This window comes from Camellia sinensis, chromosome 2 (genome assembly GCF_055761805.1).
Source record: "Camellia sinensis isolate YWXY chromosome 2, ASM5576180v1, whole genome shotgun sequence".
In the NCBI taxonomy this organism is placed as follows: Eukaryota; Viridiplantae; Streptophyta; class Magnoliopsida; order Ericales; family Theaceae; genus Camellia; species Camellia sinensis.
In genome coordinates, this window is record NC_138962.1 from 147,981,237 (window position 1) to 147,990,100 (window position 8,864).

Consider the following 8,864-nt stretch of genomic DNA (forward strand, 5'->3'; position numbering starts at 1 on the left):
TACAGTGAGCATAATCTCATATGATGAAAGATTCATTACATAGATTTATGGTTCTGGGTAGTTCTAATCTAAAACTTAAGAATGAAGCTCTCTTAATTAAGTGGTGGTGGAGGTTTGCATCTGAGCCAAATAGTGATTTTTGAAAAGTATAATTGGTACAACAAGAGATGGGATATTTCATAATTTCATTGCTTAAAAGGATAATGCAGTTTGTTTTTTTTTTTTTTCTTTTTCTTCTGAACATATCCCCATTAATGTGCTACTGAAATTGGGGAAATGGAATGAGATTTCTCTTTTTGTTTGATAAATGGGTGTCTGATGTAACAAAGATGGTCTCATTAATGATTTCATAACATGTGTACGTCACATAGGAAGACTTTGTTTGTATGTTACGAGGAGGAGGAATGCCATCATAGGTTATTGAAAATGCTGCCACAGATTGATCAGCTTAATGCCAATCAATGGATCAATTAATTTGGAGGGGTGATCCATCAGGTAACTTCTCAGTAAATTCTTTACATAACCTGTTTGCCTCATCTGGAGGTTGTATTATTCCTACAATAGAGTTTGTGGCAAAGTATTGCCCCCTTTAGAATTGTTGTTTTTTGGTTAAAATAAATGCTCTAGATGAATCATGTTCTGGGCTCTGATATATTTGTCGGAATGAGTCAAAGTCAATTTGATCATCTCTTGTTACTTTGTAGGAGATCTAGGAAATTTGGGGTGATTGTTTGTCTTGGTGGGTAATGAAATGGGTTGTTCCTTATCGGTTAATGCCTTGATTTGTGGTTTGGATTCACATTCAAGAATGTCAAAAAGCTCTTATGATGGGAGGCTAAACCCATCCATGACAATTTTTTGGACCATATGGAAAACCAGAAATAATAACCTTGTCTTTAATAATGGTGAAGCTTCTTGGGAAAATGTCTTGGAGTTAATTAAAGAGAAAGTTGCAACTCAGCTAAAAGCACATTGAATTATCCCTTGCTATACAGTTGCTGATTTAATCTTAAAGATGAAAGAAGTCAAAGACCTACACTTCCCTTTAGAAGGTGAGGGACTTTTTTGCTTTGCTAGGTTAGGCAACTGTGGATTTTCAAGTAGTCTTTTGACATGGCTCTGCTCTCTTCCTCTTTGTTCTTAGTGGTGTAAATGGTGATTCAGCTTTGGATGATGAAAGGGACTGATTCAACTTGGAAGATGGATGAGTTCATATGGCCGGATTGCATTCTTGGTCATTGTTCTGCCTCAGTTTGGCTAGTGTAGGCAGTTGAGTCCTCATTGTTTTTGTTTTTTAGCTTTGTTATCCTAGTTGGTGTCTTGCTGTCTGTTTTTTTTTTTTTTTTTTTTTTTTTTTTTTTTTGGAGTGGATCCTAACATTATGAAAAGTTGTCTAGTTGCTGCTACAATCTCGGTCATTGTTCTGCATCCGTCTTAGTAGGTGTTTTAGGGGTTGTCGGCCTTTGGCTTAAGCATATGATTGGCTTAGTAGCATGAGTCACCTAGTTGGGATTTTTTTTTATTTTTGTAATGATGCTCTCTTAAAAAAAGGAAAAGAAAAGGGCATTACCCTAGTGTCATTAGACATCAAGAATTCTGAAATTTGAGTTTCATCAATAAATTTCATCGTGTTTCAATTTTGTGAAATGGTTGTTTAACTGGACTTAAATTTGTCAAATGATGGACACATTGATGTTTTGAACATGTAAACTAATGAGTAGTGATAGAAACATGTACATACAATTCTTGAAAAACTTTCACCTTTGAGCAATTTTCACCCATAAATTGGTAAATTATCACAAAACATCCATAAATTGGTAAACTGCTGTTCTTCAATTAATGGAAAGGAATTTGTTAATTTCTATATATTTTAATGAGAATACTTTGTGTTGAGAGATCCAAGGGGTCACCTCTCTTGCTGTCATCCATTTCTATACCTTTGAACACTCAGCCAGTTAGTTTAAAACCACTCTAAAAACTTTTACTTTTATACCTTTTTGCATATTTTCCTACATTCTAGGTTGCATTCCTTTCTATTAGTAGGTAAAAAAGACAGATAGATAGATAGGTGGAGTCTAATGACTTTTGAAGCATTTTTCACCCCCAAACTATACCACACAACAGCCTGCACAAACATAAGCACAAAAGCAAGATTTAAACAAGAAGATATGAAGACTAATTTGTGTTCAGGATCTAAAAGGTCTTCTCATAGCTAAAAGGTCTAGTAACATGAGGTAGGTTTAGTCCATTAAAATTAAAGTGGACCAGAATAGTTATTCTATAAAAATGTTCATCATCATATTTAGTTCACTAAAGAAATGTTAAAAAATATATTGTAAATGAAATGAGGAATGAACATTTCATTCTACTCACTTTCATTCTAATGAACCAAACATAGAAAGAAATGTTACATTAGACTCTCTTAAGGTTCATATTCACATGACACTACTGCATTTTTATCAAAAATTATTAATCATATGAATAAAAAATGATATTGCCATCACTACAACAAAAAAAGGTTTTTACGGTGCGCAATGCACGCTGTAAAAACCCTTCTACGGCGTGCAGCGCTCGTCATATTATGACCAGTTATGGAAAGTCATTCACTTTCAACGACATGCTTCGTACACCGTTAAAAACTATTGAACGACAAATTTTGTGCGTCGTTGTTACTTTTTCTACGACATGCTATAGCATACCGTTAAAAACTATTTAACGACAGATTTTATGCGTCATTGTTACTTTTTCTACGGCTATTTTTGCACGCCGTTAATTGGTGAGACAAATAACGATGCTGATTGTGCGCTGTAAAATATGTAATATGACTTATTATGTCTGCCGTAGAATATGCAATTTTTTTAAAAAAAATTCAGTAAGTTCTATTTGACCAATTGTGTACAATCTAACAAATATTACAAACAAGCATCACAAAACATCAATCAACCAACAAAATATTGTTTGAAACATCAAAAAGAAACTATATCCATAAATTATGAACATTCAACAATTGTTTATACATTCCAAGCATTCGAAAACTATATTCTTAAGTTCTAAACTGTACAAAAAGTTTAAATCATCCAAAACTATGCATATCTAACTTTCTAAACATATCAACAACTATTAAGAGATTATCTAAAACTACTGACAACAGTTCCTATAGCAGTTGCAGTTACAGTTGCAGTTGTAGCAAATCCACTTACTCCTATCATAGGGACAAGGCTACCCAATGTATGTATTAAGGCACCTAAACCCGCGGCAATAGCTAGAAGAAATCCCTATGGTGAAGCTTGTACACTGAGAAATCCCTATGGTGTGTGCCCCTGTCAACAAAAAGAAACACTTCAAGCTAAATCTTGATGTTTTGACATAAATTTTATACAGAATTTACAACCTCAATAATGTTTCTCTGGAAATCTTAAAAATTCAATAGTCTTTTGTTGTAATGCTAAGCTGAGTAGTTGCCACCTGATTACATGATTTTTGATTTTCTATGTAGTTTTATTTGTATAACAGTACTTTTTTTTCATCAAATGTCAAGTAAATTTATATACAAAACTGATCATTCTAGCATTACTCAGTAAAATTTTCATACAGAAAATTAATACAAAATGATAAGATAGATCTTTTGATCGTATCACTTCAAAACAAAAATTCCATCAACGTGGTTTAAAATTTTCGAAAAATACACTATTGTATTATTTTGGTCTTCATTTGTGTATCAACATTATGTAAGAACAGAGTTTTTCTCAAATATTTTCAATGTCAATTTTGAAAATTTAATTCTACCTAAAAAACAACAAGGTCTTTAACACTCAGTCCCTGGGATACAAAAATTGTTTTGAGGAGAGTGATGCTGCCAAAGTTATACGATGAACTTGTGTTGTAATGTATGACCACATTATTGGAATATATATTCTAACTAACAACATCAAATTTCCAAGAGCCTTTCAAAATATGCTCTGCTAGTGCACATAAAACATGAAATTTTAGAACTAATGGAATCAAGCCATATTTTACTTCAAACTATAACATTCAAAATAAGATAATTTTCTTTTATGTACCTGTGAATCTCCATAGCATAAACAGTTACCCCATCATGAAATTATGTTTGAATTCATCATTATACACGGGGAAAATATGGAACTTGGAACTTATGCACGAGTTATAGGCATTTTCCTGCTCTATCTCCAACCAAACCAATTTCCAAGGTCCGTTTTTCGTTCCTAATCTGGGATTCAGAAAAGATATACATATATATATATATATATATATATAAAAGAACACTTCTATCATTTAGTAAGGTCAGATGCATTATGTTAAAAGCATCCAGATTTAGGGCTAAATTTTCAACCCAAAAAGTAAACCAATCAACTTAGACATTTATACATGAAAAACTAAAGAAAAATCATCAGCTGAGGGAAAACCAATCCTTTCTTTATGGTCACGTCACATTTAAAAGTTTATTCAACACTTACATAGCCCTATCGCACCATCAAATGAGCTAACAATCCAATGATATGAGCCTTTTTAATTTAACCAGATTTTTTTCAGCTTCAGATGGTTTAACCATTGCTGGCTGACCAAGAAGAGGCTGGCCAGAGAGCATGATATTAGGTTTGAACAGAGCATCCAATAGGCATCACAAACCATATTTCATGGGACAGGTAATAAAGTTAATAACCGGAGAAATCAAATAGATAAAGCATCAAAAGAAAGAAAAGAGATTTACCTCAACAATCCAGCCAGCGTATTTCACATTATTAAAATGCAGGTTGACATCTAAATCACTCCGTTTAGGTTGATCAATTCAAAATGCACAAATCATATCAACAAACCAAAGTTCGAGCAGCACAAAGCAGTCATATGCTGCATAACAGAGGCAAATAATCGTGACAATCAAATTCTTTAACTTACAGTTAAACCAATACGAATATAATCTATGGTGTTTTCATTAAGCTTTGGTAATTTTCTGCTGTCCTCGTCCAGAACAGGAGGTGAATCCACAAAATAAGGACCTATTTCCACTCTAACTTCATCTGGTATCTTAGATAACCTCCGCGTCTCTTTATTCATCATCACTCAGACACTGCAACCAACCAAAGTCACCATAATAATAAATAATAATAAAAAGTCTGGTTAGTCAATAAGTAATTTAATCTAAGTTTCAAAATATGTTATTCTTGACACTAAAAATCCATGGCTTACCATGCTCCGGGGGATATCTACCTAATCCAAACAGTCTTATGGATATTATCAGGAGGGATGTGAAGGTCAGATATTGTTCACTTTAAACTAGTTTACATATATTCAACAATATCTTGTAATTTTATTTGTTCAAATATAACAGAAAAATATATGCACCCTTTTCCAAGGCAATAAACATGCTGATATAGTGTTCTTGAAAGGATATTGTGGCTATACACGAATCTCGCATAACTTATGACATCCATATAAAAGTCATGAGATTTGTTTAAATAAGCTCCTACCTGGAAGCTCTTGTTAGAATGTCCCCTGTTTTGCAGTCATGGACAATCCAATCACGCCGCATACCATTCTTTCCAGACGTAGCTACCCAACTTGACTTGCACAACATCGCCCCTGAAAGAAATAACTAAGTTTAGACTATTAGGTTCCGTTTGTGTTTAAGGATTTGAAATGCATGGATTTGGCATTAATCATTTATGGAAGATAACTCGAATTTAGGTTTGATAATTCATCTCTAAATTTTAAAATTGAATTGAACAATTCTATAATGATGGATTTGAAATAACTATTTTAGGGTAGTTATTTGAAATCGTGGAAGGAAAAAGCAAAAAGAATAAAAAACCATTTTGTTTTCTATTGTACCAAATGCTAAAAAATGCAAAAAGCATTTTATGCCCAAACAATCAGAGTGTAAATATGAAAACAAAAAACCTACATAGAGACAGAGAGAAATCTGTGAATGTGATTGTCATCATGCGGCAAAAAAGTACAAAAAAGCTACTTTCTGAAAATTTGAGATGGCAAGGAATTAGTTGCCAGCCTAGGTCCTCAAGCAGCCTTAGGTGAGAGAGAGAAGAGTGGTGGAGAGGTCTTGCTTTTTGCCAAAGATGGAGAATATAATTAAGGATCAACCTCCGTCTCTGCCACTTCTTCCTTTTTCTCTTTATACTGTCTGCTAAAGAAAAAAAATCTAAAGTATTATCCCAACTTGATCCATAAATAACAATAAATCTGCTTCAGTTAAAGAAGGGTAAGTCAAAAGTGTGGAACAAACTAACGAACCATAACTAAGGAAAATACATTTGGTCCTTGAAATAATTGAAGTACTTAAGAAGCAAAATTCCTTGAGTTACTATGCAAAAGAGGAAAGAAAGAAGAAAAAAAAGAAGAAGAAGGAAGAACAGAAAAGAACAATCCAAAGAGGGTAGCAAATTTTCTCCAGTATGTGTATAATGAAAGGTTGAACCTATCTAACATAACCCTATAGGGAAGTGCACCAAGTTAAAATGGTGGGACCAATGTATGCAGTTGTGAAACCATAAACATCTTCCATTAAATTTACTAAGAACCAACCTGGAAACAATTAAAAGAAATTGGAACATTGGGACCAAGTAGTAAACTATGTAATCCAACTTCAGGCAATGAATTAATTACAGATTTGTCCCCTTCTACAAACAACCTAATCTTCAATGGGAAGAACATCATGGGGTCATACAAATGGCACCGTTAAAGGAGATATTATTAGTTGAAAGCACACCAATGTGGAACCTGTTAAAATTTTGTATTCAATGAAAAGAGACACACTCTTAGCAAGCAATAAGAAGGCCAAAAATTGAACGTAGACATAAAAACCAAAATGCCAAACATCACTTGATGTGTTTGACTTCTCACCAACCACCACATAGTGATGTAAAATATCACAATATGAGCAGCTCAACTAAAGGCATCCACCATATTACCCCTGGATAAATTATTGGAGTCAATAAACAAAAAATCAAAATAAAAATTACACAAAATTAAGCCATAAAGTGAAATTCTTTGTCATATAACAAACAGCTATTATAGTATTAAGACAATAGAATTAATGAAATTAAGTTCAGAATATCATAAGGAAAATGACCGTTGACATTTATGCACACAATGAAACACAAGATACAATTCTAATCTAATGTTTTATAAACATAAAGAATAACTTGATGCTTGAAAAAAAAATGGAAGCACACCTTCCACAGGCATCGGAGGGGGGAGGGGGAATAAGTTTCTTTAAAGTAATAACCTGACAATTGTAAACCAACTAAAAGCGTGCCTTCCACAAATAGTAAAAGTCTCTAATTAAGTTTCTTTGGAGCAACAACACAACAATCTAGGGTTTAAGAAACCACATGTCCTTCTTCCCGAAATAGTCACAGCTAAACATACATAGATGATAGAACAGAAGCTGCTACCCATTATAAACCCACACTTTTTTCTTAAATGATAGCGATGTTAAGGATCTCTATTAATAAATATGTATGTCAATCCCCATCAAGGAAGTCAAATATATACTCAATGCAAGTTATTCATCATATGTAATTCATACATTTCAAGCATATAAATCTATAATTGAATAAACATACATATAAATATATATATATATATATATAGAGAGAGAGAGAGAGGAGCTGACCCAACGTCATCGCAGTAGAGACGATTGATGAGGACATCGCCGTGGAGATTCAAGAAGCATATGGCGGAAGCAGCCACTGGCATGGTCTCCGATCCAATGGATCCAATATTCAGAATGCTGAGGCCGATCGAAAACAGATCAACTCAGATCTAGGGTTTTGCCTTGCAGATTCGACGGCCAATGGAGACCTGTCTTCGTTCGATTTTGTGGTCTCGCGATTCAGAGCTTCGCAAAAAATACGAAGAAAATACTACTTACTCTGTTTCTTTGTGAAATGAGAGAGAGAGAGAGAGAGAACTTTGAAGTCAAATTTTTTTTATCTGCTCCATGGTTTTGAATTAGATTCGAAACAATGGAACTCATATCCCCTGTTACAAATTTGGGGAATATCTGAAAAAATCAAAATTAAATAATTTTCATATAAAACAATGTAGGGAGAGGAAGAAGCAATCTACGAATCTACACAAATATGAGGGGGAAAAAAAACCAAAACCAAAGATGAAGATGAAAATGAAGATGAAGATGACCAACTTACCAGTCAGTGAAATACACTCTCAATCGTTGCTTTCAAGGACTCCTTACAGGAAGAACACCGTGAAGAAGAGATAGATAACTCTGATTTCAGATACACAAGAGAGATCGATTCGGTCTTACAGAGATTGAAACCCGCCCCCTGTATGGTTCCTTTATGATGATACAGTTTGTTCCAGTGAATGGATCGGACAGGTCCGAGTCCTTTAGGCCCACGCCCAAATGATCAAGCCCATCGGATAACCTGCAAACAAGTCTAACGGGGAACGGGGTAGTCCCCCAGTGAACCCTCCGATGAGCAAGTTAGAAAGAGAAGTAGGGTGTAGAGAGAGACTAGCGATAGAAAGCTTAACTTTCTTCTTGTCTTCAACGTTTGCTTATATCCTTTGATAATCATTTCGCTGTCTCTTCCGACCTGCCCTCCTCGCCGAAAGTCTATGCTGTAACTTACCTTGTTCAGGGTAAGGGGGTCCTGTTCCGACGGAGAGGTGTTGCCGTAATAAATGCTGTGATGGGCTGCATTAATGGTGATGTGCAATGGCAATAACTTTGCAGATCTTTATCTGCTGATGTGGCTCGTCCTTCACCTGCCATGTGTCTGAATGTCATTGGCTCTTTATGCCATGTTGGATTCCAACTGTCCTGGACCTCACCAACTGGGTTATGTATTGGGCTCAAAGTG

At 34.5% G+C, this 8,864-nt stretch overlaps 1 long non-coding RNA gene and 1 other non-coding gene across 3 annotated transcripts; one reads left to right on the top strand and one right to left on the bottom strand.

The window, feature by feature from the left end:
- Positions 1 to 228: 228 nt before the first annotated feature.
- LOC114311199 (uncharacterized) lies at positions 229 to 1,633 on the top strand. The gene is made up of 2 exons (XR_014361781.1): positions 229 to 1,052; positions 1,145 to 1,633. It is a non-coding gene; the product is annotated as an uncharacterized LOC114311199 (long non-coding RNA).
- A 3,091-nt stretch (positions 1,634 to 4,724) lies between these two features.
- On the bottom strand, positions 4,725 to 8,322 carry LOC114299425 (uncharacterized). Of its 2 annotated transcripts, XR_014361774.1 has the most exons (5): positions 8,187 to 8,322; positions 7,652 to 8,041; positions 5,921 to 6,946; positions 5,487 to 5,598; positions 4,725 to 5,086 (listed from the first exon to the last, which is right to left on the bottom strand). It is a non-coding gene; the product is annotated as an uncharacterized LOC114299425 (transcript). The 2 variants fall into 2 exon arrangements; XR_003642311.2 differs by lacking the exon at positions 5,921 to 6,946.
- Positions 8,323 to 8,864: the final 542 nt, after the last annotated feature.